Source organism: Ambystoma mexicanum, chromosome 4p, assembly GCF_040938575.1.
Source record: "Ambystoma mexicanum isolate Mex_15411 chromosome 4p, UKY_AmexF1_1, whole genome shotgun sequence".
Classification (NCBI taxonomy): domain Eukaryota; kingdom Metazoa; phylum Chordata; class Amphibia; order Caudata; family Ambystomatidae; genus Ambystoma; species Ambystoma mexicanum.
In genome coordinates this window covers 739,147,150-739,174,934 of record NC_090927.1, presented here as the reverse complement: position 1 = coordinate 739,174,934, position 27,785 = coordinate 739,147,150, and the positions used below count along the sequence as shown (strand labels likewise).

Sequence of the window (27,785 nt, the reverse complement as noted above, 5' to 3'; positions counted from 1 at the left end):
AGATTCAAGAAAGGTGGCAGATACCAAGAATGCAGCAGCCCCAGCATCTCAATTGGAGGTCAGGAGCTTCCTCGAGATGGTGATCTTCTGTGGGAAGTTCATCCCCAATCTGGCCACTGTCACGGAGCCCCTACGTCTGCTGACCAAGAAGGATCAGGACTGGTGTTGGGAGCACGCTGAACAGAAGGCATTCAAGGCCACCAAGGTGGCGCTAGTTGCAGACACCATCATGGTGTCATTTTATCCGGCCAAGGATACCGAGATTGTGGTCGATGCTAGCCCGGTGGGTCTGGCTGTGGTCCTGATGCAGGTTTCAAGCAAGGCGAGCGCAAACCTGTTGCGTATGCGAGTAAAGCGCTGACCCCCACCCAACACCAGTATTCCCAGATAGAGAGAGAGTCTCTCGTGGTCCTGTGGGGGTTGAAACACTTTCATATCTACAATATCTATATCTATGGCCATCCGATCACATATCGTGGGAGGGTTGGTGCCTCAGCCACCAATCCGGCTCGAAAGATGGCTGCTTCAGCTATAGGAATATGGGGTTATGCTAATATTCAAAGCTGGGGTCGACAATCCTACTGATTATCTGTCTTGCCATCCGGTGCCACAGGAGCCGGCTGGAGTTCTGGGCGAGGATGAAACAGAAAAATTGGTGGCGATGATTACCCAGGCCACAGTACCCCGCTCCACGTCCTTGGGGGATATCGCTGCAGCAACACGTCAGGACACAGGAATACGAGATTTACTGGATCAATTACGAGCAGGATAGTGGAAAGGGTTCCTCACCATGATACAGCTGTGAGAAACCTAAAGGTGTCTCACTTACTAGTCCCTGGGGATCTGTCATCCAGGTGGCCAGGACATAGTCATCGCTATTGGATCCAGTTCCTAGGGGTGGACCAGTGTGGGATAATCACCTGGATGGGGGGTCCTTGCGGAGTGAAAGTGGGACACCGACAGGTGAGACGCGGTAATCCCCTTCTTATAATATCTTTTCCCCATCTAACCACATAGGATACTCGGAAACTCTACCCCCCCCTTCTCAACACAAACACTTCCTCACAACACGAAAGACAACGGACGAACACCGGAGCCGTTTACCTGACATGTCCCAACACAAGGGTCAGGCAAAGTCAGGAAATTGATCAGAACCACAGGTATCCAGTCTTTGCATCGAAACAATTTGCATTGAATTACTATACATCGAAGTGTATTCATTGAAATGCTTTTCTATCGAAAAGCATATTCATTGAATACATTTCTATGGATATTTAGTATTAGGGTTAGCGTTATGGTTAAGGTAGGGTTAGGGTTAGAGTTAGGGTTAGAGTTACAATTAGGGTTAGGGTTAGGTTAGTGTTAGGATTAGGGGGGTGCCCTTGAGGGTTGAGGAGGTTGGAGGGGAACCCCCCCCCAACAAAGTTAGGGTTAGGGTTAGAGTTAGGGTTAGAGTTGAAACATGCCTAACGTTATAACGTTAGAGTAAGCTGGCCAGTGCTGAAATCAGCACTGGACAGCTCCCTCTAACATTATAACGTTGGGCATGTTTCATCGAATTTCCATGCAAAAAATGAAAAGTGTTTATATAACAAAACCCTATTCGATGGAAGGGATTTGATGCATAAACACTTTGCACTTAATGTATGGGAATTGGATTAATCATTTTCGAAGGAAATGATTCGATGCATCCAATTCTCAATGCAAAGAATTCAATGCAAAGACTACAAACAAACCACATACACACCTGACGGCCCTTGCCTTCATCACAGGGATAAAAGGTGGAGCACGAGAGCACACTACGATCAAGGCAGACCGCACAACGAGACAGATATCTCAGGGCGGCAGTTCAAGAGGAGGAGAAAGATGGTGAGAACCGAAGGGGTGACAAGGAGGGAAGCAACCTCACCTTTTTTGAGCCAGACCCACAAAGCCTCCGTGAATGGAATCATAAGACTGCGAACAATAGCCAGGGTGTGTTGCAGCAGATGTCAACGGTACACATAGCCCTCCTACACTGATAACCAGGACAGGGAGAGATGCTTGCTACCGTGGCACCATCCTTGACTCCAAAGACAAGAAAAGCCAAGCGGCTCATGACAGCCGGTGAGTCGAAAGAAGAACCGATAAGACACTGCTCTGTGTTGAATGAAAGTTGCGAAATGGCAAGTTGAGGGAAAATCAAAGAACTGTTAACACCTCAGGGGAAAACCATCTGCAGAGGTGTCAGGTAACACGTGGGTGCTCACCCGAGAGACTCTGGTTAATTCCATTATTGTTGAAACTACCGATAACAGAAGGCCTTAGGAGAGTCGCAAGGAAAAGGTCAAAGTGGTCCTACAGGGGTCTAGCAAAACCCCCTGTACAGTCAAAAGTCTTTAACTGACAAGTAATTGGAAGACGAAGGGAAGTGAATCCTGCATAGTGAGAAAGTGCAATGAACTATGGGGCTGGCAAACGTGAACCCGACAGAGGGATGCCTACAGAACGGGGCGAAGCATGATACCCCAATGAACATTATGTTGACAAGAGTGAACCCGACAGAAGGATGTCCACAGTGGATTGTCTTAAAGGACATTAAGACTTGTGAATAAAAGCCGTAGTGAAACCGATGGAGGGAGGCTAATCTTCGAGAAGGGTCTGAGTCCAGAAGAGGGGGATCCCGGAGTGAAAAGCCTTCACCCAAAGACTTGTGTATGTAGCTGTAGCAGGTGAAGTGTTTAGGAAAAAGCCTTTGTGAACCCGACAGAGGGAGGCTAACATTCGAGAAGGGTCTGAACCCGGAAGAGGGGGATCCCGTGGTGAAAAGTCATCAACCAACGTACATACAGCAAGGAACTTTTTGTTTGGTTATTTTTAACACATCCGGTCCTCGAAGGCAAGATACATTTTTGTATAAAAGAGACTGAACCACCGAAGATCTTGATACCGGAGAATGGAACTGTAGTCTCGTACTGGGAAAGCTCGAGAGTGTGCTGTGCTCAGGAGTCCCGCCTTGTCCCATGCTCAAAACGTCAGGAAGGGAGACTCCCGGGTACCACATCCTGATTTATCATTTTGTGAACACTTCTTTCTTTCTTATGACCCCTATCCCACACTGTTTTTGCATTTAGTCGTAAGGATTGGCAATTGTTTTTTGTATAGGCCCTTTTATTTGACAAGACGCTACTAGGACTGCCTTATTATTATTTGATGGTCGTAGCTTGCTTTCATCTTAGATTTAGGTTTATATTAGGTGTTTTTCCAACCTACCTATACAATTTAATAAACACTCTTGAACTGTGATCACTTGTGTATGTCTTTCCTGTTGCCACCATGAGTTCCTTACGCAGCACAGGAAGCCAGAGGCGCAGGCCTTCCTGCAAGGACTCTGGAAGGTGTGAAATGAGCTCTCGATAGGTCCAGAGCAGGAACTCAGCTGGTCATTTCTGTCGCTCTACAGTATCAAGTCCTGAGTCTTGCGCACGTGGGCCATCAAGGCGCCAGTAAGCCCACGCCTCGCCTCTGAGAAAAGGTGTTGTTTCCAGAGCTGGAAGGAAAGTGGAGGATGCCATCGCCAGGTGTGTGTGGTGCCAGGCGGCAAGACCGCTGGTAAAAGGTCCTCCGATAGCCTGGCCGGAAAGGGTGTCAGCCCCGTGGAAAGCGCTCAGCCTTGACTTTGGCACTGTTCTTTAGTCCCAGCACTTCTTGTTGGTGCTGGACGGGTTTTCACGTTATCCCCTTGTACAGTTTGAGGACTGCATGGCTGCTCACACGATCATCCCCACCTTGAAAAACATGTTTGCAGCACTCGGAATTCCTGAGTCAGTGAGGGCCGACAATGTATCCCCATTCCTAGAGTTTTGAGTTGGCAAGGTTTTTGGACTCCTACAGAGTGGTGCACAGGCACATAACTCCCTGCTGGCCGAGGGCCAACAGGAATGTGGAGCAGTTCATGCGTACCCTGAACAAGACGTTCCGCATAACCTTGGATAGGGCACAGCCGCTGGAGCCAGCACTTACGGACTTCCTCATGGCCTCCCACACTACACCGCACTCCACCAGAGGGTGGGACCGGCAGAAGCCTTCTTTGGACGGAAGGTGAGGTCCACTATCCCAGAGCATGGCTCCAGGCAAAGGGCGGTGGTGGATCCTGTCCTGTTCCAAGAGAAGCAGGATTGTGCAAATGTCAAGGAGTCAGTCCGGAGGGGGCTGGTGGAATAACCAATGGAGGTCGGCAATCAGGTGCTAGCGAGAACCAAGCACCCCACCCACAACCTATGCCTGCCCCATGATCCAGTACAGTTGACAGTGGCTGACCGTCAAGGGACAATGATCACAGTGGCAGGAGATGGGAGTCGTGTACCAGAAACAGCAGCTGGTTCAGGCGCCTTCAAGGTACCCCTGTTAATGACTGGAAGTACGAAAGCAGCACCACCCCGCAGAGTATGGAGTGCAGGAACCACCTCGAAGGCCTGCCTCGCCGTTGGCTGCAGCCAGATATTCCAAGCGCGCCAGCAGGCGCCCTCCCGAGAGACTGAGGGATTACTTCCTGGATTGATGATGACTTGCCTGCAAGTGCTGTGCTTGTAATGTTGAGTTAGCAATATATTGTGCTAATTGTTGAGTTGTTTGTGATGTTGGATAGGCTGTTATGGCACGCACCATCACCTGTGTCAGATGACGATGGCCACACGTCATCGTTGTGATAAAAGTGTGCTGTTCGCTGTTCCTCATTTTGGATTGTGATTGTTATCTTACAGCCACTCTCTCATGTTTGGACTTTTAAAACTCACCAGAATATTCAAGATTTTGAGACCTTCCCCCCATCATAGAGGGATTCGACGGTCACAGTTATTTATAAAAGTGGAGACAGATCTAGTCCATCAAATTATCGCCCATGTGCGGTGTCAAGGGCGTTTGTGTGCTGCTGTTTCTCACTGTTTGCCGCTGGATGCAGGATTGCAGGAGCCAGCTTTAACCACCAACAATACAGCAGGCCGTGCAATAGATGAGCTGTGTGACTGGAGAACAGTGAAACAAATGGAGGATCCCGAGATATGTCTTCCTCCTCGTTACGGACAAGAGCCCAATGAAAACGAGAGGTACCCGCTGAGCGAATGGATACTCTGCAACAGGAGATGCAGCATCGTTCACAAGTCCCACAAGTAAGCCAATATCACTCATGCACTTGTGTTCCGTGGGAGGTGAATGAAGAAATAGATTAAGTAGTCGAACTATGTGACGATCCATATCCACATAACAACCACAACAATCAAAACATGCAAAGTGAACAAGGGGAGAAAGTAAGTGTGACCCAAACGTCGCAAAAGAGGGCTCTGTCAGGGAGTACTCCTACGCATTCCTTGCACTCGTCAGTATGCTCGGAATCTGCAAACATAAACAGTGTCTCCATGAAAGGCGGAGCCAATAGCCTGATTAACTCTGACAACGGCAGAAAATTGATGTATCATAGCACTACGTCGTGGTCGGAATATCGAGCTGACAAAGCCTGCAAAAACCATGTCTGACTATCCACAACCCCTGAAATTGCAACTGTAACTGCTGAATTAATTCCAGCTTTACGGGTCTTGGCATGGCGCGTTCACACCGTAAGCAACTCTGACAAAGACTCAAACGGCGTGACTGTAAATGAAACAACACAGTGCAGAGGAGTAATGCGACGTAGTAGCGGGCAGATGGATCAGACATGCTGTATCCTCCAACTGCAGCCTAGTACTGAGCCAATTGAGAAGGGCAGTCTAGAACCTCAACTTAGCCCCAATGAGCTCATTTGTGATCCCAATGGCCATCAATTTAAGCTTGATTTAAATGAACTAAATGAAGATAATGATGAGGTGTTCCATCCTGTCTCGAAAGAGCTTGATTTCGGCAGGCCTCAAGCAGGGTGTTGTAATGGCATTTCTTTACCAGGTGATACAACCAGTGTGGATTCATTGCAAACAGACAACAGAACCAACTCTTTAGAGGTGGTAAACAAATTATTATCTGACCTCACTCAACTCAATAAAACACATAACACGAGGAACAGATCCAAGACTCCTCCAAATCATGGCCCTTGTGACAAGAAGATCGAAACGCACAATGAAATCTCTCACGAAAAAGCCACACTAAACACATGGGTTAGAGGAATACCCAATAGAAGAAGGATAGAGAGCAGTTTGTCACCAAAAATTAACTACTCACAGTTCATGGTAAACAAAAGCCCATGTAATAGTGGCTGAGAAGTCGGCTCTGGAGTAAGGCTAAAGGAGAATCCAACCGACTGTGCAGCGAGTGAAGGCTCAGACTCTTCAGAAAGTATAACTTCTGACTCCTCACTGATGGAACGCCCCTTTCCAAAAATAAGGCGCTTAAAGTCTAAAACAATAAACCTACCTGCAAAACACAGAAAAACAAGGGTAAGGTCAGGCGGAAATGTAACTCCAAGTCACCTGCAATCCTTAATACTGTCATCTATGTCTATATAGATTGCGCCATTCATTAAGCTGTATGAAAACATCAACGATAACATCAAGGATTTATCTACCCTGGTGGCCTTATTCAATGCAAAGTTACTCATGTTGGAAGACACCTACAAAGTGTCAAAGGGAACACAAATCGACTTCAATAAAAAAATGGAAGTTGCCAAAGAAGCTCTATCACTTTTCAAAATTGGGAAGCCTAAATTGGGTGATGGACCAAGCCCAAAGATAATTGACAGTATTGATCTTACAAACAAAGGAATAACTGATGCAGGAAATCCTCAAGTCACACTGTCAACCACGGAGCCTTTGCAAATAACTGTGAGCAATGTAACCCCAAGTGTACGCCCAATATTGGCAAGGAATGTAGTAAGACGGCCCTATTGGTGGGTGCCAATGAAAGGTTAACCTCGCCAATTACAAAGATTACAGACTTGTCTTTTGAGACTGCTTTAAAGCACACTCAAAGCAAAGACAACCTAGCCCAACTAAATCCACAAGTGCCGACGACATCAGGAATAGTCATATCCCCCAATAACAGAGATTTGGATAAAACAAATGACGCGAACGAAACGTCAGGTAACGAATTTGGAGTCTTTCCTATCTTCAAAGGAAGTAATGCTATGCCTTCAAATACATTAAAAGGTAATTTATCGACACAGGCCCCTCCAAATAAATCTAAAAACCAAGCATCTAAAAAGACATGGCGAGGTAACGGCGCAATCAATTTCCTGCGGAACATTAAAACTGTCCATTTAACAGTGCAGAACAAAAACAGCAGCATACAAATGGAACAGCATCTTCGAGTCCACTCATTGAGAACTATAAAGAAAAAAGAAAAAAGATCAAAAGCCTCAAACAGAACTGATCAAGGTCCTAAATGTGAAAACAAGAATCTTTGGAAGCACAAGTTAGCCCTAGAAAGTGTGGACAGTAGCGATAATCTCTTTCTAAATCGCAACAATGTCATGAAATTGTTCTACTATGTTCCAAGCTTAAGTTCGATTGTGTCTGACGACCTAAATATTGTCGAATTTGTTGAGGAGAGCCGAGATGACAAAGTACTCCTACATTTGCAATCGGAAATCATTGTGAACATGATCATGGAAGCAAGTCCTCTATTTCTGTCCCTTGGATTTGAGGTGTTTAAGCCAAAAGAAATAGTTCTAAATACTCAAAAGAGACTGAGCCCATCTCCACAGGCTTCCCAGGCTCAAAATGTAGAGTCTAATGCAAAGCCGACAGGGCAACCTGTGGATAACCCTAACAAAGGGAACTAGTTAAAGTCATCATTACAGCCTATTAAAGAATCGTCAGAACATCAAAACAACCAACGAGAAGAATCTGGCATAACAGATCATTGGAACAGACAAGCTATGTTTAGGAAATACATTCCAAAACCAATGTCTCAACCTAGAGACCAAATAAAAATAACAATAGAAGTCGCAAAATCTGCAGCCCAGGCAGACTCTGCCGCTAATTCGAAACAGGTTGAAACGACTGAAACGAGTGGCACTGGATTGCCGAGTCCATAAGTGCAAAAACTCTAAAGTAATGACAAATCCTTAAAACGAACCATGAACTTCTTGTAGGATCCTGGAATACGAGGGGTTTTCATCACTTGTTTAACACAGACTGGTTGCTTGGGTTGGTGTTAGTATGTCTACAGGAGACCTGGCTATGTGACTGCCCAATTGTAGATGGATACAAAGTCTCATTTAACCCTGCCATAAAAAAACAAAAGGGTCGCCCAATGGCTGGCCTAATAACATTAATTAATAAAGAAACTGGGTTACAAATAAAAGAGTACAAAACTGGACCCCATTTATTCAAGTTACTACCTTAGAGAAGACAAATACTAAAGGCAAACGCGATGACTTGCTAAAGGTGGTGAACTTATATTGGAACCATATCGGAGCCGGAAAGAGAGCCTTTATTGACCAAGTAACCGTAATATTAGATTAAATCGACGAGGAGACACCCTGCCTCAACCTGATTCTGTGTGGTGACCTAAACATGGACTGTCTCAATAACACATCAGAGACGGTGAAACATCTGACAAAAGAGTGGTGTTGAGAAATGGCCCAAAGAAATCTTTCCATGTTGAATGGAAACACAATAGGCGACATACCCGCAGCTTCAATCTGGAGAAGAGTTAACCAAAAATCAACAATAGATGATATCTTTGTGTCAGATGACATCCACAAGCGAGTCAAAACCATGAAAATAATACCAATGACTTATAGTGATCACGACATGCTCCAAGCAGTGATATCTGTAGACAACGGTGAGAGTTCCTGCGTCTGGAACCACTACGCCACAGTGGAATTCAGTAGGGTGAGACTAAAATTTAACAAACACGCGGTTTAAAAAATTGCGTATCAATACTGCTTGGAAGGCGAAACTCTAGAATATAGGCATCTCCTAACCCAATATGAGGAAAAGAATCGTTGCTCGAGATACCCAACTTTCATACCAAGCACAACTTTGACCTCGAAATCTTAAAGAAGAAGAGATTGATGCGACGTGAAATTTGAAACGCCTCACGGGCGAATAAGCAAACATTCGTATTGCTAAAAAAGAAAGTAATACAAAAATACTAAAATTGGCTGAAAGCCCATAAACATCTGATGATGCAAGAAGACGCAGAACTAATGATGGGAAAATTGAAGAACAAAAACCCGGTTGAATTTTGGAGACTGATAAATAACATGCAAGCACCGCAGACTGCTCTACAAGGCAATTTGGTATTAGAGGCTGATTGGCTACTGCATTATACTAATTTATATAGCAGAACAAACAAACACCATACCGACCCAGAGCCTCCACTTCCATGCTGGACGCTTAACTTTACAAAGGAAGTAATTGTGAGGGTGATCAGCAATGCAGGTGCCTCAAGAGCTCCTGGTCCCGACAGGCTAATGAACTATACGATCAAGCAAAACCCCAAAGAATGGTTCGAAATTTGTTAAACTCTATTTGAAAGGATCACCAATCAATGCTGTACGCCACAATCTTGGAAAAGCGCAGTGATTGTGCCAATCTTTAAAAAGGTAATAGGGCTAATCCGAAAGATTACAGACCGATAGCCCTGTTAGAAGTACTGGGTAAAGTGTACGCAGCCTTATTGCAACGAAAACTTGTCGAATGGGCAACTAAAACCAATCACGTTGACTTAAGACAAGCAGGTTTTGTAAAGAATGTTGGTTGCTCAATGAACCTCCTGATTTTGAACTTGAAAAAAATGGAGGCTTTGAGAACAAAGACAAGAGTATACCTCGCTCTAATCGACTTCTCATACGCCTTTGACAGCATTGACCGTGACAAACTTTGGACCAAATTCAAGAACTGGGGGTTGTCCTCAAAGTCTGCTAGCAGCAATCCGGAAACTTCACACGGACACGAACATCAGAATCCGACTGGATCAGAGCGGAACCCTTTCAGCAAGAATTAACACCTTTTGGGGAGTGAAGCAAGGTTGCCCTCTGGCCTCCGCAATATTTGGCTTGTTTCTTTCCGATATTGGGGAATCCATAGAAGAAGTTCACTCTTTTCCACCGAAGCTGAACGGGGCGCACTTAAGTTGGCTATTGTATGCCGACGACTTGATCTTGCTAGACGTCACTCCAGTCGGACTGCAACAAAAAATGTAAGCACTGGAACGGTATGTGGCAAACAATGATCTACAAATAAACACAAAAAAAGTGGAATTCTAATATTTCAAAACCTCAAACGAACAGGCAAAAACATCATCAAAAAATGTTCCTGGACATTGGGGAGAGAATCCCTAAAAATTGCAGCAAGCACCAGATACCTAGGAATGCAAATAAGCTCCAACAGTAACGACGGACCCTGGGTCTTAGTCGTGAAAAACAAATGTAGACAACTTTCCTATCAAGCACTTGTCTTGCACAGAAAATATGGGAAATTCTCCTTAAAGCCGGTCATCAATTTCTACCAACAGAAAGTGGTCCCTGCGCTCATTTATGGAGCGGAAACACATTTGGATGCTCGCCCGAGCTATGGTCAACGCTAGAAAATGTGTTCTGGGTTAAAGTGTTGCAATTACCAAAAGGCTTGTCAACAACATGCATAATATACGAATTATCCTTGATCTCCATCCAGGCAAGGATAAGCTGGAGAATTTTGTCTCTTTTTCGGGAAAAAAAAGCCAGAGAAAACATTTCACAATTCAAAATCTTATATAATTCAACAAACTACAACCGAAACAGCTTGCTATCAGCTTGGAATGTGACCTGTGAAGAATTATTGAAAGAATATGATATCGACAACGAAACACTACATGCCAACCCGAACCTGGCAAAAATAAAAATCTGGCAAATTGACTGGATCCAAACAGGAACCCTGAGGAGCTCGTCCAGACTCATGAAAGATGCTCCAGGTGAGGCAAACGGCTTTAACAAACTACAACATTATGTGGAGCTCTTTCCTGACCAAAATCTAAGTCGACTGTACATGAGATTTGGGGTCATTCCGAGTTTGGAGGTAAGTAACTGTCCTTACCGGCATGGCGCAAATAGTGTGTCCGTGTAGTTAAGAGCCCGCTAGTAGAGGGCTATTACGACTTCGCGGGCACGAGCTTTGCGCCATGCCGGTAAGGGCATTACCGCCATGCCGTAAAAGGGCCGAAAAAGGCCCTTAGCGGCATCATGCATATCGGAGATAGCACTCCCGGCATGAACCAATGCGGCATTAGCGGCCACCGCTAATAACGGTCACCGTAAATAAACAGAACCGGAAGTAGCATCATCGCACAGGAACTGGAAGGAGCCTGTCGGCCATCTTTGAAAACACAATCCATTGACATCCTCAGCACACAGGACCTGTAGTATACTACTGTTCGTGGAAACTCATCCCCTAACACACCACAATGCCTAAGGCTGTTAAGAAGGGCACCTCCCGCCAGCGCAAGGAGCGCTTCAATGAAGATGAGCTGGCCATGCTAGCTGAGACCCTGCAGGAACATGCTGACATCGTGTTCGCCCAGAGCATGAAGAGGGAGGCCATTATTTGCAAGAAAGAGATCTGGACACTTGTGCAAAAGAAAGGAAGCGCAGTTGGGAACACCCCACGCACTATAAAAGACTGCAGGAAGCGGTGGGAACACTTGGGCTACAAGTATGCAACATACTCTCTGCCAACAGGAGCCAGGCAGTGGCAACAGGTGGAGGAGCTAGCTCCCCCATCAAGCTGGCCCGATCGGAGGAAATCTGTGATAGCCTGATTGGCATGGAGGGCATAGAAGGTATCGGAGACATGGAGTGTGGCGCCACAACATCGGCGGATGGAGGTGAGTTTCCTAAGAAAAAACTGTAATGGAGAGTCTGATGAAAGTCCATCAATATGTCTGTCCAAAGAGGCAAGCCATGGCCAACACATACACATTCCCAGCATAGTTGTCGTAGGCAGCACAGACACATGCAGATGCCTGCAGTAAGGCAATGCCGTACCTGACACATACCACACAAAGATGTAAATGGCATAAGTCACACTGCATGCAGGCCCCAACAAATATGCATGTCACATACCATACGTCTTCCCCAACATGAGTGACCCCGACGTATGCCTGCATCACCCACCCAAGCATCAAACAACGTGATCATCCAAACTCAAATGCATATTACCCTCGATAGTGTAGATGATCAATTGTACAAATGTATGTATGATGCCTATCAAACCATCACTCATGCCTTCCCTCTCTTCAACCCCCACAGGCTCAGACCATGACAGCGATGCCCAGGACTCCCCCCCACAGCAAACCACACCCTGGAAGAGGGCCCGGGATGAGGCCAACCGGCCTTCCACCTCGAAAGGGCCAACGCCAAGGCCCGCCGTGCACCACCATTGAAACCACCTCAAGTTGCCAGGGCACCGGTGCTGCCAAGGGCCGTTGAGGTAGGAGCACCAACACCTGTCGCACAGCCACAGGAAACCGCTGAGGCTCAGTTTGGCTGAGGAGGTGGCAGCCACAGCACCCCAGGCTGAGGAGGAGGTACAGGAAGAGGTATGGGTGCCCGTGGAGGATGATTCCTCTGAACTGCACCGCACACCCAGTCCACTGCCATCCCCTCAAATCACATCTCTTGAGTCCGGCCAAGGCACCACCCTGGAGCAGTCTGGGGGGGTGGTAAATCAAGGGACCATGAGTCCCATAGTGGAGAGCAGTGAGGCCAAACATGAGACCCAGGCACCGTCCACCTCCACAGGTGCACCCGCAGGGCTGCAGTGTTATGACCAGCTGACTGCCCTTGTGCGGCAGTTTGTGGATGACAATGCCCAGGCAAGGCAGGAGTGGCGGGAGAACATCGCCGCAATCACTGACAACACCGCCACCATGGGCAAGATATTTGCAGAGAATACTAGCCGCCTGTGTGAAGAGGTATCCGCCCTGCGGCAGGTACTCAGCCGCATCGCCCATGCCATGGAGTCAGAACATGTGGCAACCCAGTTTGAGCAGGCGGACACACCATCGTTAGCAAGCTCAACCCAGACCAGCCCACTCCGCAGGTCGTCACGCACCCTGCGCCGGCCAGACATGCTGCCACCAGGTCCAGGGAGTGCAAAAAAATAGACTGGCCAGCCTGATGAAGGCATTAGAGACTTGTTGGGACATGTGTGGGGGAGTTGTGCGGTGAGGGTGTGTGGGGGCGTTGTGGGGGGAGCGGAGGTGGGTGAGGGTGTGTGGGGGAGTTGTGGGGGGAGGGGGGTGAGGGTGTGTGGGGGAGTTGTGGGGGGTGGGGGGAGAGGGTGGTGGAGGGTTAGTGCACTATGGTTTTCATTGTTAATTTCAATACACCTGTTGTGTCAAAAGCAAGACCTGCGTGGACATTTATCATTGCGCATGTGTCATTTATTAATATACAGTGCATAGTGTACATGTACCCCCACACCCAGTGCCCTCTGTCCAACTATCATGTCACCCTCTGCAGCCATGTGTGTCAGTAATATTGTGCAATCACTGACTGACCCACAGCACGTCCCTCTTGTGCATCGGCACCGCAATGCTGTGCAGCCACTTCTTCTACATTCCCTTCATCATCACCATGTGGTTGCAGTTCAATGTCAGGGGGCAGGGGCACGGTGCGTCCGATACACATGTCATGCAGCATTACACATGCCATGATCATTTTGGCCACCGTCTCATGCCTGTAGAGGAGTGCCCCACCCAACGGGCTAAGGCAGCGAAACCATGCACTCAACAGGCCAAAGGTCTGCTCAATGACCACACGGGTGTGGGATCGATAGTAGTCCTCCTTGTGCCTGTTCTGTGGGTTATCGGGCAGGGGTGAGGAGCCACGCAATCAAGGGATAGCCACTGTCACCTGCATGGGAGGGGAAAAAAACGTATATGTCAGTCGATGCATGATGGACAGCTGTACTAGTCACAAATGCCGGCAGATTATCATTGGCCGCATACACATGTCCCTGGTTGTATGCACACCATTTTTATGCCCTCAATGTGTCCTGTGCCATGGAATAAGGGTGTGGGTTGCATCTTCAAGATGACACATGGTGTGCTCTGCCGTCTTGTTGCTCATACATTGTGTACACATACAGCTGTGTCCCTGTCCATTTAGTGATGTGTAGTGTTCTGTAGGATTTTCTGATAGGAAGCGTTGGCAGTAGGCTCTGCAATGTTAGGCATTCAGCGCTGATTTTTCCCATGGTGACATGCAGCATTCCTTTGGTTGGTCCTGGATATCGGGCACAACAATGTGTGATGATCTTGCTGGCGTTGCATACCATCTGCACCTTGATGTAGTGGTATTGCTTGTGGTTGCAGTACACCACCACCATGGCATAGAGGGTCACCAACTCCACGTGGGTGCAGTTAAGGGCACCTATACAATTTGGTATGCCTGCCAGTGCATGGAGGCCACCTTTTGTTTCAAGAATCTCCTGGGGAGTCTGTGGTAGAGATATGTATTCCGTTGTGTGCTTGAGGAGGGCATCCAGCACTTGCTTCAGGATGCGAGAAAATTAGGGTGGTGATATGCCATGCATGTGCCCCACTGTGTGCTGGTAGGTGCCTGTGGAAAGGAAGTGGAGCACAGACACTCCTTCAGTAGAAGGGGGGACGGCGGTGCGTATTTCAATGAGGCTGACAATGCCGTTGTGTATCATGTCCACAATGGTGTTGATGGTGTCCTGGTCCAGACGGTACAGGGTGTGGTTCTGCTCCGGGGTTGGGTTGAAAGGACTGGCTCTGATGTTTGGGATTGGGGGCTGCCTGCGTGGTTACGCTGGCTGCATTGGTGGGGCATGCTAGGCCTGGCTCACCCTCCTTCTCCTGCTGCGTCTCCTCTGTGGTGCCTGCTGTTGCTGTTGGTGTTGTTGATGGTGTTGTAATGCATGCATATCCTCCTGCTCAAGTATTGATACTACTATTAGATTAATATTGGTGTGGAAAGGGGTGTGGTGTGTGGGTGTGCTCCTTTTGTACAGGCCCAGACTCCATTGCTTCCACCGGTGCTGATAGTGTGCACCTGTGGCAGTTGGGAACACTGCACAAAGCATTTTACGGTTCGTCCACGATGCCAGTATTTACGGCATGCCGGTATCCACTGTTTGCGCCTTCATGGTGCTGGTATTTGCTTGTCCGTCTGGCTTGTGATTTACTCCCTTTAGCCGCATGCCGCTATTGCCGGTTTGATGGGATGCGTGCCCGCGCCCAAGCCGCTATTAGCGGCACCGTTATTTATGGTGCCGCTAATAGTGGGTTGGCAGGTCTGAATAGCCCGGAGCGGTAAGCGATGCTGGTAATCTTTTACCGGCATCGTTTTTCCCTTACCTCCAACCTCGGAATGACCCCATCAACGCATTCCAAACAAAAGAGCTACTTCGAACATGGACTAAATACGCGGATTTGAATCTAGTCTGTAGATTATGTGCGTCTATCCTTGTTTTGTCAAGAAATGAGGTCCTTAAGAACTAAGTATTTGGGACCTGTTATTTCTAAACAAAGAACTTTAAGTGCAGATGACTGGTGGCAGAAAATGTTTGATGGTGCCGATATGAAGCTGATCTTTGCCCTGTCGCAATTTTGGAATGAGTTGGAGAAATTACTTGCATCTAACAGCTGTGATATGACTGAACAGTGAACATGTATAATGGACAAAATGACTCCTCTAGTTTTTATTAAACATTTCATCAAACACAAACCACCAACAGGACTACCAACAAACTAACGACACTCCCCTAGTTACAAACTTCCCCCCACATCAGAACTGCTTACAATTTCAAGGCATCACAGTCCGCACTTAACAAAACAATAGACCATTCCTGTAAAAAAAGAACACATGTTATCATTGACTATGGCTGACAATTTCTCATACGTAAAAATTGCCAATAACTTAGTGAGCCATTCCGCCCTAGAAGGGGCGCGGGGACCTTTACAGATTTTAGCCACGGCCATTCTCCCCGCCCGTAACATAGCACTCACAACCCTAGTGAATGGGTCAGACTCGCCATCGGGCAAAGGGGTGCCCAAGAGGATCTCCAGGGGGTGAAAGGAGGGGGACATCCCTAGAATGCTCTTGATCCAGCTAAGCAATTCCGCCCAGAAAACCTGTATGACCGGGCAGTCCCACCACATGTGGAACCAAGTACCACGGAGAGAGCAATCCCTGGGACACATAGGGGATACCTTAGCAAACATCTTAGATAAGGTGACGGGAGGACGATGCCAAGAGTGGAGAATCTTAAAATTATGCTCCATTGAAGTTGTATACAAACCCCCCCTAAAGATGGCCTTGAAAACTCCCTGCCATGTGCGATCATTGAGTGTCATGCCTAGTCTCTCCTCCCAGATACGCTTGAACGGTTGTCTACCCTCTAAGTTAGCTGTAGCCAGCACGTTGTATATCTTGGAGAGCGATCCCATTCTGGACTTAGCCTCCACAAAAACTTTTTCGAAGGGAGTTAAAGAGCGGGTCAGGGAAGCCCGTCACCCAGCCTGTGTAAGGATACCCTTAAGCTGTAGGTAATCGAAGATGGAAACCGGTTTCTCCCGCAACACCTCCGACAACTGGCCAAAATCGATAAACTCACCAAGATGAAAGAGTTGCGCCACCCTCTCCACCCCCTGATCAGACCAGGACTGAGTTTCGCGAAAGCCTCTGGATCCTATATTGAGTGGGGGGGGGGCCCACAGAGAAGAGAGAAGAGAGGGGAGAAGGCGGAGAAGAGAAGAGCTTATTGTCTCTGCTGGGCTTCCAGGTCGCCCACAGAACTGACAAGATTGATTGTGAGTTAGCCCCTGCTGGGAGGGATCGTGGGGGAGACCAAAGTAAATCCCTAACTTTGTAAGGATGGATCTGAACATCTTCCACATACGTCCAGTAAGTCCTAAGGTCGTCCCTCAGATGTTCTAGCATCACCCTCAGCTGGGCTGCCTTATAGTACAGCTTAAAGTCTGGGAGACCGAACCCACCATGAGACTTTGGAAGGGTCAGGGTGGAATATTTCACTCGTGCCCTCTTACCGTTCCAGACAAAACGCAGTAGGCGAGATAGTAGAGAATTTAAAAAAGAGTCCGGGACAATGCAAGGAAGGGACGATAAAAGATAAAAGGAGACGGAGAGCACATTAATTTTAATTGAGACCATGTGCCCAAACCAAGAGAGAGTGAGAGGAGCCCACTTAGTCAGATCCTTAAAGATCCCAGCCAAGAGAGGGGGGTAATTTAGCTCATACACTTTGTTTAAATCTCTAGGGATGTTAGTGCCTAGATATCTAGTTGCCTCCCGTTCTACTCTCATCCCATACACCTCTGATTTACCACTGACCTCACGGTCCAGTCCGCCCATCAGCATTATACATGACTTGGATACATTGATTCTAAGCCCCGAGAACGCCCCAAAGAAGTGGATAAGACTTAATAAGTGCAGGAGGGATTTGTGAAGCCTGGTCAGGTATACTAGAATATCATCCGCGAATAGGGATAGTTTGAATTCGCAGTCCCCACACTGCACCCCAGAAACACCACTATCAGTTCTGGCCGCGATGGCAAAGGGCTCCATTGCCAGAGCATACAATTGGGGGGAAGAGGGCACCCCTGACGGGTACCTCTGGAGAGCAGAAAATCGGCCGAAGTGCAGCCATTCACCAGTACCCGCACTAGGGGGCCATTGTACAAAGACGCGACCCACCCACAGAAATTGTCACCCAAGCCCATCTTATGAAGGACCTTCGTAAGATGGTCGAAGGCCTTTTCAGAATCCAACGAAAGGAGATAAGCCTCCGAGTCCCGCCTAGACACCTCATGCAGAAGGCCCAGGGTTTTCCTTACATTATCAGAGCCTTGGCACCCGGGGATAAAGCCTACTTGATCACCATGGACTAGCGAGGGAAGAAGTCTAGACAATCTATTTGCCAAAAGTTTAGCCAAAATTTTAACATTTCTACATTAAGGAGAGAGATGGGCCTATAAGACTGACAGAGGGAGGGATCTTTCCCTCTTTCCCTTCCTTAGGGAGCACCACGATAAGGGCAGACATCATGGTAATAGGGAGGGAGCCAGTTTTCAGGGCTGCATTGAACACCTTAGACAAGAAAGGGGGCAACGTGGAGCGAAAGATCTTATAGAAACGGACTGAGAAACCATCATCTCCTGGAGCAGTACCACTCTTCAGGGATGTGATAGTGTCGATTATTTCCTGAGCCGAAATAGACCGTTCCAACGATTCCGAGGACTCCTGAGCGAGACAGGGGACAGAGAAGGAGTCCAGGAACTGGTCCACTTCTTTACCATCCCCACCATATTCAGAAGCATAGAGAGCCTCATAATACTGCCTGAACTGCTCCGCTATTTGGCTATCCTGCAAGATTTTCTCTCCAGCCTGACCAGAGACCCAGTTGACCCTCCTACTATTACGCAACTCTCGCAGCCTCCAGGCTAAGATCTTATCTGCCTTTTCTCCTTTCTCCATGTACAGTTGTTTTAAGAACGCAAGCTTTCTTTCTGTCTGGCCTACAAGGAGGGCGGACAGTTTCGCTCTGAGGTTCTGAAGCGCTCCACGCTGGCCTGGGGCGATCTGCGTTTTCAACCTACCCCCCGGGCTGAATGGCGGCGATTTGCTCCCTCAACTTAGACTCCTCCCGCAATCTCTCCTTCTTTCTCCTAGCTCCCATTTCAATCAACGTCCCCCTAATCGTGGCCTTAAAGGTATCCCAAACAATTCTAGGCTCCACCTCACCCGTGTCATTAAGACGAAAGAATTCCTCAATAGAAGACAGTAGGGACTGCCTCAGCTCCTTATCTGCTCGCAACAAGTCATTGCAAGTCCACCTCGACTTACCCGGGGGGCTGGGGGAGGGATTCCCAAATTGACTCGGACTAAGTCGTGATCGGACCATGGGACAGCCACAACCTTGAAGTCGGACACGCAGTCCATGATCGCAGAATCTACCAACAGATAATCAATCCTCGAGAAGGTTTGATGTACCGAGGAGTAAAACGTAAAAAGGGATTCGCGGTCACGCCAAGCAGGGTGCGTATCCTCGAGACCCGGCTCAGCATTAACCCGTTTGAATGAGTCTGCCATCCTCAAATGGTATCTGTGGTCGGGGCAAGGTTTAGGGGATCTCCTATCGTTCTCCGGGCACAAAACCATATTAAAGTCCCCTCCAACAATTAGCGCGCCTTCACCAAATCCCCTGACCCTGTCACGCAGTCCCTCCCAAAAAACATCAAGCCCTTCATTTGGGGCATATACACCCACAAACGTGAAGAGACGGCCCCTCAGCTCTCCCTTAACCATAATAAAACGCCCTTCAGGGTCAGCTATGTGGGCTTTAGGGGAGAAGTGGGCATTCTGAGAAATCAAAAAGACGACCCCACGTTTTTTCGCCACATAAGAAGCATGAAACATATGCTGGACAGCCCTAGATCTGAGCGCAGGCTCCCTCCCTTTGACCCAATGGGATTCCTGTAGGAAGAGAAAGTGCAGCCTCAATCTAACAAATTCCCTCAACACCAAAGACCGTTTAGTCGGTGAGTTCAGACCCCGCACATTTAAGGACCCCACTGACATCAACTGTAAGGAATCAGCCATAAGAAAAGCCAAAAAGATCTTCCGCCCCCACTGAGGGGGCCATCGAGAGTGCCCAATCCCTAGCCCCCCGTGCACATGTAAAGCCCCAATAAGAGCATACAGAACCCCTCAAACCAGGTAGACGCAAGTGTGAAAAATGAACCACACCAACACCCAAAAAAGATACCCACTTCGAACCACCACCCACTGCACCCTTCCCCACCCAAACACGCCTCCCCCACTCCTGCCCCTGAGCGCCTGGACTGGATACGACATCCACTTGCCGCACCACCAGGCCGCCAATGATCGCCTCCACTTGGGCGGAATTCGACCAACACAACCTGAAATTCTGGGCCCCCCCAACTACAAAAACACAACCCAACAATACAAACACCATAACCACCCCCCACCAGCAAAGCATAGCCCTGCAGACCGAAACTAGGAAGGTCTCAACAGTCCTGCACAAGGTCAGATAGCCAACCATAAGGTCTCTGGGCACTCCAGCATGCACAAGAAGCAGGGTCCTCTGCGTCAACGGGCCAACGCAGACTGCTCCGGGGAGGGCAGCGCCACCTTTCTGTACTTACTGTGCTCCCGGACACGGCGCCGACCTGTTGAATCCTAAGGACCTCGCTGCCTCCCCTCCTTACTGGCTCCCAACTCCGGACCCGAGGACGTGGCCCCCAGCAATTCGCTAGTGACTTTCTGAATCTCCGATTCCGTAATTAGGGAGTTCTTATAAGCATCCAACTCGAAACGTACATGAGAACGGATGCCCCCACCTCTAGCGTACTCCCTTAGACTGGAGCCTATTTGTCAGAGGGCCACAGAATCTCCAGCGGGCGAGGGTGAGCGCTGAAAGGTCCTCATAGATCGATATTTTAGCACCCTCCCATTCGAAAGGGCCCTACCGACATGCCTGTTCCAGAATCTTTGCCTTCTCTACATAGTAGTGAAATTTGACCAAGACGGATCTCGGACCTCCCGCACGACCTCCCGCTCTGTGGGCTCTGTCAAATGTGGGCTTGCTGGTGTTATCTCCATCAAAGAGCTTATTTATGATGGACCTGACTCTCCTCTCAATGTCCAACTGGGTCTCCCCTTCCCGCTCCGGGATACCCAGAAACCTGAAGTTGGATCGCCTTTCCCTATTCTCCAATCATCCAACTTAAGAGCGACCTTCTCCTCTCGCCTCTCTAACTCTGCCAGGCGCATGTCGAATTGAGTTTTGAATAGATCTGCTGAGGACTGATTGGCCTCTAGGGCTTGGACCCGGTCCTCGACAGCGTCCACCTTCTTATCTAGAGAGTCAAGCCGCCTGCCAATATCAGCCCTGAAGCCGCGAATATCCTCCAACAGGGCCACCATGTTCTGGCTCATGGACTGAGCCTCCTACGTCTCTGATAGACCCGCCGTCTGCATATTGGTCCCGCCCAGCACCTGCTCAGGGGCACGCCGATACTTCTGTAGGGATTGAACTCTGTCCATCCAAGAACCCAAGAGGCCCGAACCACGTGAGATGACCCAGAGGCAGGCACAAGAAGGTCCCGCCACAGGCAGGCAGGTCCTCCCAGTAATCCTGTAGTTGCTCAGCTACCTACACTCTAGAGTGATTCCAGGCAGGCCCCTACTGCAAACTAGCTCCAGGAGATCCGGCAGCACAGGCCCAAACACGAGACCCACCAGCAAGGAACACTGCCACGGCACACTCCAGAGCCGACCTCACCCACTCCGTGGACTATCTCTGGGAGCCTTGTGCACAGTGGACAGCATCAATCCCAACCACGGTGTCCGATGAGCCCCACCACAAGCGCGCGGGTCTTCCTGAGAGTGCCACCCAAAAGCCTGATGACCACCCGTAAATGCGGGTCCAAAGCCGGGCCAGGAGAGTCCCCCGCGGGACTCCTATGCAATTCAGGATCATTAGGACTGCCAAGGAGGCAATTGTCAGCCCCCCAACCGCAGCGCAAAGCACACAGGACACCAACCCAGGTCCCAACACACCGCTGATCCAGCAGATGGTCCGAGCGTCAGGGATAGTCCACAGGAAACCTGCCGAGGCACTGGCGACAAACAAACCACAGTCAAGCCCCCAGCCCTCGCCAGGAACAGCGTGGGCCGTGCCGGCCCAGGAAAGATCCAACTGGGGGGGTCTGCCGGGCCCGCAGGGTCAAGGGGCCACCACCACCACGGGCTGCACTCACCTGAAGAGCCTCCATTGGGGGAGCCGGCGGGGCCCCCCAGGCACACAGGCTCTGACTTCCAAAGTCCCGAATGTAAGGCCGTCCGGCCAGCCAGGACCGCTCCAGACGTCCTGCACACAGCCCCCACAGGAACCACGACCGACACACCAGAATTCTTCGCCGCGAGGGGGGAGAGTGCAGCCCAGTCCTCTGCCCCTCCCCATCCGGTCAGCAGTCAGTGGCCGCGTGGTCCCCGCCGCCGGGCAGGCTGACACTCCACTCCCATTCGGTGCAGGACAGCATCGGATCTTCGGCTCGGAGGAGCCCAAAAGCACTGCATGCACGATCCCCCAGCGCCCACCAGCTTAAACACGTTCAGGGGGGGTCAGCCCTCAACTTCCATGGGGGTGAGGGGGCCCAACCAGTCTTCTGCCCCTCCCCCTCCGGCAGGCAGTCAACGGCCGCGCGGTTCCCGCCGCCAGGCAAGCTGACACTCCACTCCCGTTCGGCGCAAGACGGCGTCGGATCTTCGACTCGGAGGAGCCCACAAGCACCGCAGGCACGGTCCCCCAGCGCCCACCAGCTTAAACACGCTCAGGGGGGGGTCAGTCCTCAACTTCCAAGGGGGTGGGGGGCCCAAACAATCAAATTCCGCACCCAAGGGAGGAGAAAAGCCGAGACCCGTCAGCACATGATCTCAGCGCCCCCTGGCGGCTCATGATGTATTTTAAAGGTTTGAATAAACCAATAAAAAAAATTAAAATAAAAAATTAAAATAAAAGGGATGGTCTGCTCTCTCACAAGGACAGACTCCCCGTAACTGCAAAGGCAACTTGTGTTGTTATTTCAAGGCCCTGCAGCTGGTGACCCGACAGCGTAGGCCTTACAACACCGCTGCACGTATCAGCTAAGGCTCCTTTTATTGGGAGTACTTACACTCCTAAACGTGACATCACCTCACTACTCAATGTGTGATAAACATAAAATTGTAATAACATACCAGCCTGGTGTGGCAGTGCAGGTTGTGACCACCATTACCATACTTGCCAACCCTACAGATTTAGGCGGTAGGATACCGCTTTTTAAGCAGTCCTACCGCCTACTGATTTATTGGCACCAAATACCGATTTTTTGTGTAAAAAAAGAAAAAAATACATATTTTTTTTTTTGTTTTACAATTTTTGTTTAGCCCACGTCAGCTTGGGGAGTCTTTCAAAGGCTCCCCCGAGCTGGTGTAGCGCGAGCAGGCGGGGCATGCAGGCTTTTGATGTCAAAGGCACCCACGGCGGTGGGCTAAGGGCGCCCCTCTGCCACGGGTGCCTTTCACAAAAGGCGCCATTAGCCCCCCACCACGCCAACTCGGCGTAGTCTTTCAAGGGCTCCCCCGAGCTGGCGTGGTGGCAGAAGGCGTGGCAGGCACCTCATTGTCATTGAATGCACCCGCGGCGGCAGGCTCATTCAATGACAACGGGCTGCTGACGCGCCCTATGCCTATCATTACCTCCTCGTCTGATTATTTTTGAAACTTTAAGATTCCTACAGATTTTTGGTCTCAGAATGTTGGCATGTATGCATTACATCCACGCCTCTGACAACACACATTCCGTTTTCTATACACTATTGTCTCCACTCACACAAGAATACCTTACATTATTCCTTATATTAAGTAGTTTGTAAGAACTTGTGAGGAATGAGTGGATTTTTGGCAACAGTATTAAAAACTGTAAAGGAATTTATGACACATTTTCCTTGTAAAAGACGAAAGCAGTTTTATAAATGCTCTCATACAATTTTTAGGAGATCCCTATATATAATCCATATGTCATTTTGTGGACGTGTGGTTTGCGCAGCACATTCTTACAGATGTACGATATTGGTAGCCATGAATCATCATCATGGCACAATCCCATCTGTTTCAAATTGAGCGTTATGCCAATTTTACAGTAAAATGCAAGTATTCAAATCAAGGAGATTCAAACAAGTGGTATCTTCTTTGAACCAGAAAGAGGATCGCCGTGAACCTTCGCCATTTTGGAATCGTCTGAACGTCACAGTCTGATGACGCCGGAAGGTGGAATGAAATGTCAGCGGGAGAAACAGTCGGTGAAATTCGCCGGACCACTAAAATAGCAGCCGCGCCCCACCTCCGTCTAAACTCGTGCTAGCCATCAACTCTCTCACTATAATTGCAACTAACTGGGACCCACGGAAGTGACGCGGCCCTCAAGGGACAATGCGTGAGGGAATAGTTCTCTATTATGCGGAAACAGGACGGTGGGTAACCTGTGCCGGCCGAAAACTGGCATCCCCTTCATCGGTCACAGTAGCAAGAGTACGAGTGCGCTACCCTGGGCTGTTGGCAGTAGGTAGGTAATGGAAGGGGTTTTAAGAGAATCCATTGTTCTGCACATTCTGTTGCCGTTAGAAAAATGGGGCGAGTGAATGCGCATTGACAGGGTGGTGGAGGCAGCAGGACAGGGGCAGCATTCTTAAAATGTGGGTTGCATGTGTTATTAACGTTTTAAAAACACCGTTTTGCAGAAATATAGTTGAAAAAATAAGAGTGCTTAAATATTGTGTTCTGATAAAAGTAATGGCACATTAAAAAAATATATCGTAAATATCGTACCGATTAAACAATCAGTGACACTAAAAAACACACGGAAAATGTGTAACTTAACATCAGCAAGATGTGGATCACACCACTTCAGACTGAGTGCAGACATGCAAAGCCTCCCACAACTGGCGAGAGTCTCCAGCCGAGGGAGATAAACTCCAGCATTCACTCCCGCATAAAATAATTAAAGCCCCAATGCAATCCTACAGGGAGATTTCTTTCTCCCACTTTCTGGAGCAAAATCTCCCGACCAGGTACTTGGCATGTCTGTAAGTGAGTCAAGCCTGCTAAAGGAAGTACGATTTATGAGTTCTGAAGCCAGCCACATTGCCTAAGGTGGTCAGTAGCCTATGTGAAAGGATCAATGTAAGCCCTAGAAAGCTGCAGAGCTGCATTATATTAAATAATCTGTATGCTTAAGGACACCTATTGAGTCTTACACAGCCTGACGAACGGGAAACCATATTGAAACCCACATACACAGCACGAACAGAGAAGGTGAGCCAACATTCTGAATCAGTTTTAAACGGCATACATGAGGAACGTTTGATTATTCTTTGACTATTGATAGAAATCCACACTAAATCCCACTTACCTATATTCCAGGTTATGATCTCCCGTCTCAATTGGCGAAGTTCTTAACTTCAACATTAGCATATGGAATAGAACATCGCTAAACCACAGGTAAATGGCTATAATAGTCTGAATATACGAATATTATGCAGTGACTGCATTTACATTAAACACAGGTCATTCCTGATGAAATCGGAACCATTGTTACTCCAATTGAACAACCATCACTTCATAGGATGAATAGAGGAAACAGAGGTGGCATATTTAAATACTAAGGCCATGGAAAATGTATTCATATTGCTGGGACATTGGAAACTGTTTAAATAAGTCTGAAAGATTTTGACTGTATTTGTTGAAAAACGCTACTTTTGCTCCTGAAGAAGAGAGACAGATCCTCTCGAAACGCGTTGAGCTCCCCTTTTATTGTTTGCTACACTGTTTGTTAAATTGTGAAGTCAGAAAATTTAAATTTTTGTTACATTTTCACAAAATTATCTATTTGTTTGCAGAATTAATTACTTAAATGGTATAAAGCACACGTATGAACTCAATACGCTGGTGACAAAATAGGTTTATGAGTTGTTTTTTCAATGATTTTTTTCTAAAAATTGCTTCGTATATGGGCACATGAATTTTGTCATGAAAAGTGATCACTAAATTTATCTACGCTGTATTCATGTAAAATAATGAACTACATTAATATTGGCTGGATTAATTACCAGTACTAATAGGTGTGCAGGAGACGGGAGGACTCATGTCTTATGGGTCTTCCTCTCTTCTTGTTCTCTGTAATTGTACATAACTGAGGAGTAACTAGAACCCAAGTAATGTATGTATGGAAATAAAGTGTTACGCTCACCTGGTCTCCACAGGGGCGCTGAATGGGACTGGCTGGTCCAATGTTAAGTGGTTTCACGTGCCCCCTCTGAATCCCGCTTCCGTCACAAGGCTAAAAGGTTAAATGAAATGTTACCCAACTGTAAGGTGGAAGGCCTACTCCCACCTCCCGTGGCCTTCTAATACACCCCTCTCCTATGCCTCACCTTAGTTTTATGAATGGCAGGCTCTCCATCCTGCAACAGTATGCAGGGGTGCGTAGAGTTCAAGGATCTAGTTACTTCACTAATCCTATAGAGTTCCAGACAACATTGACTCAAATGGGTAAGTCCTATACCAATGATATGGTTTGCCGTAGAGTTCAAACTGCCCAAGTTCACTTCTGTGCCTTTTTCCTATAGGTTTCCCTTTGGTGCGAAAATATGAAGAACGCAGAGTTGTTTTCCAAGGTAAGTTCACACCGGCGTTCTGGGATAAGTCTTTATATGCGCTATTGTCCTTCTGCGCGACTGACCTGCTGTTCTTTGTATTTTGCAGGCGCTGTATCTCTGGGATGGATCGCGTGGTGAAGCCTTGCGGGACCACTAGGAAAAGCAGCCTTCAGGTGAGTAATTGCGCTGCGTAAGAATTTAATGTCCAATGCGGGCTTTTCCCAATGCGCATGTTCAACAGGTGCAGCGACTCCGGAGCAGCGGGCGAAAGATGGCGGCGGTTGAGTGATGGTGCTTCGCTGGATCGCCGGAATGAGGAACTCTCAGGTAAATATTAACAATGCACTGGATAGCGATGTGGATTTCTCGGTCTGCGCAGCTAACCTGATGTCTTTTCCTTTTCAGCTCAGCAGACGAAGACACAGAGCTTCAGGTAAGAGTCTAGTTCTGTTTCTTCACCTTTCTCTTCCTTCCTTTGCATGTAGCTCGAGAAGAACTGGACGGGCGTAGCTGAAGACTGGCCTGAAGGTTACAGACACAGTGAGTGTTACGCTGCAGGAGTGCAGAATAACGCGAAGCATGTTCTGTACTGAGGGTGTGGATTATATAGCCTTCAGAAAGTAGTCCCAGCAACCACACCCTAGCAAATAGTTCCCCAGGCAAGTAGTCCCTTCAGCCTGCCTCAGACTGGTCTACACGTGGTTCACTTAGTTTGAAACTTGCAATATTGGTGATGGCAGCATGAGCCTGGCGCCAACGCCGCCAGGACCCAGTCCAGGAAGCCCCCAAGGGATCCACGGATGCCGATGCCCTGGGCAGGTTGGTCTGCGCCTGATGTTTGGGGGCATGAACCGTGACACAAAGCTTACCTGGTTTATATACTCAAGTGGCTCACAGCTGGTCTGTGCTAGGACTATTCCCCCCACCAGGTTACAACATTAGTTGGTGACGAGGCGTGAAGGAATCGATGGAGCAACTGCAAGTTACAGGAACAGGAAAAACAATTAAGGAGATTAGTGTGGGGTGGGGGTAAGCAGCGCAGGTTAGACCCCCCCACCGTTCCCCCAATGATGACATTCATCCTCATAAAGTAGAGGGTGCACCCAGATTCATCCTCAGAAGGGACAGACGGCCAGTGTTACAGGGGGCCCGCTATGGACATCCAGCGGGCCCCCGTAGTGTTATGGACACGAGCACTCGACAGGCCCAGTGCCTGAGGGCGTTGGGGCCTGATCTGGACATCCAGCAGACCCCATGGTGCTATGGGACACCAGCACCATCAGGAGTGGGGGCGCAGCAAGCCATGCCCCTTACCGTGCAGACCTCTGCCACTGTACTGACACAAGGGTCCCACAGCATCAGGCCATGCAGGCCTGTACTGCCACGTGAAGGCCTGCAGGCCTACATAAATGAGACACAGACTCAGTCATTCCTCTTGGGAGTCTGCAGCCGTTATGGCACATGTGTCTGCAGAGGCTGCTTTTATTAGCTTGGGCAATGACACAGTCATGGCCCATGTTAAAAGGGCAATGCACAGGAGAGGTACACATTCCCTTAGAGGGTGACACACCACACTCCTCCTTTTCCATAACAAACAAACAAAAGTTACTAAAACATAAAACAAT

General features: G+C 48.4%; 1 protein-coding gene across 1 annotated transcript in view; it reads left to right on the top strand.

Annotated features, from left to right (window-relative positions):
- The first annotated feature begins 23,779 nt into the window (after positions 1 to 23,779).
- Positions 23,780 to 27,785, top strand: part of LOC138453438 (lebercilin-like) — a 1,169,225-nt gene continuing 1,165,219 nt past the window's right edge. Inside the window, exon 1 of the mRNA XM_069606292.1 lies at positions 23,780 to 24,068. The gene's annotated coding sequence lies outside the window, so the exon portion shown is untranslated. The remainder of the gene's footprint in view (positions 24,069 to 27,785) is intronic.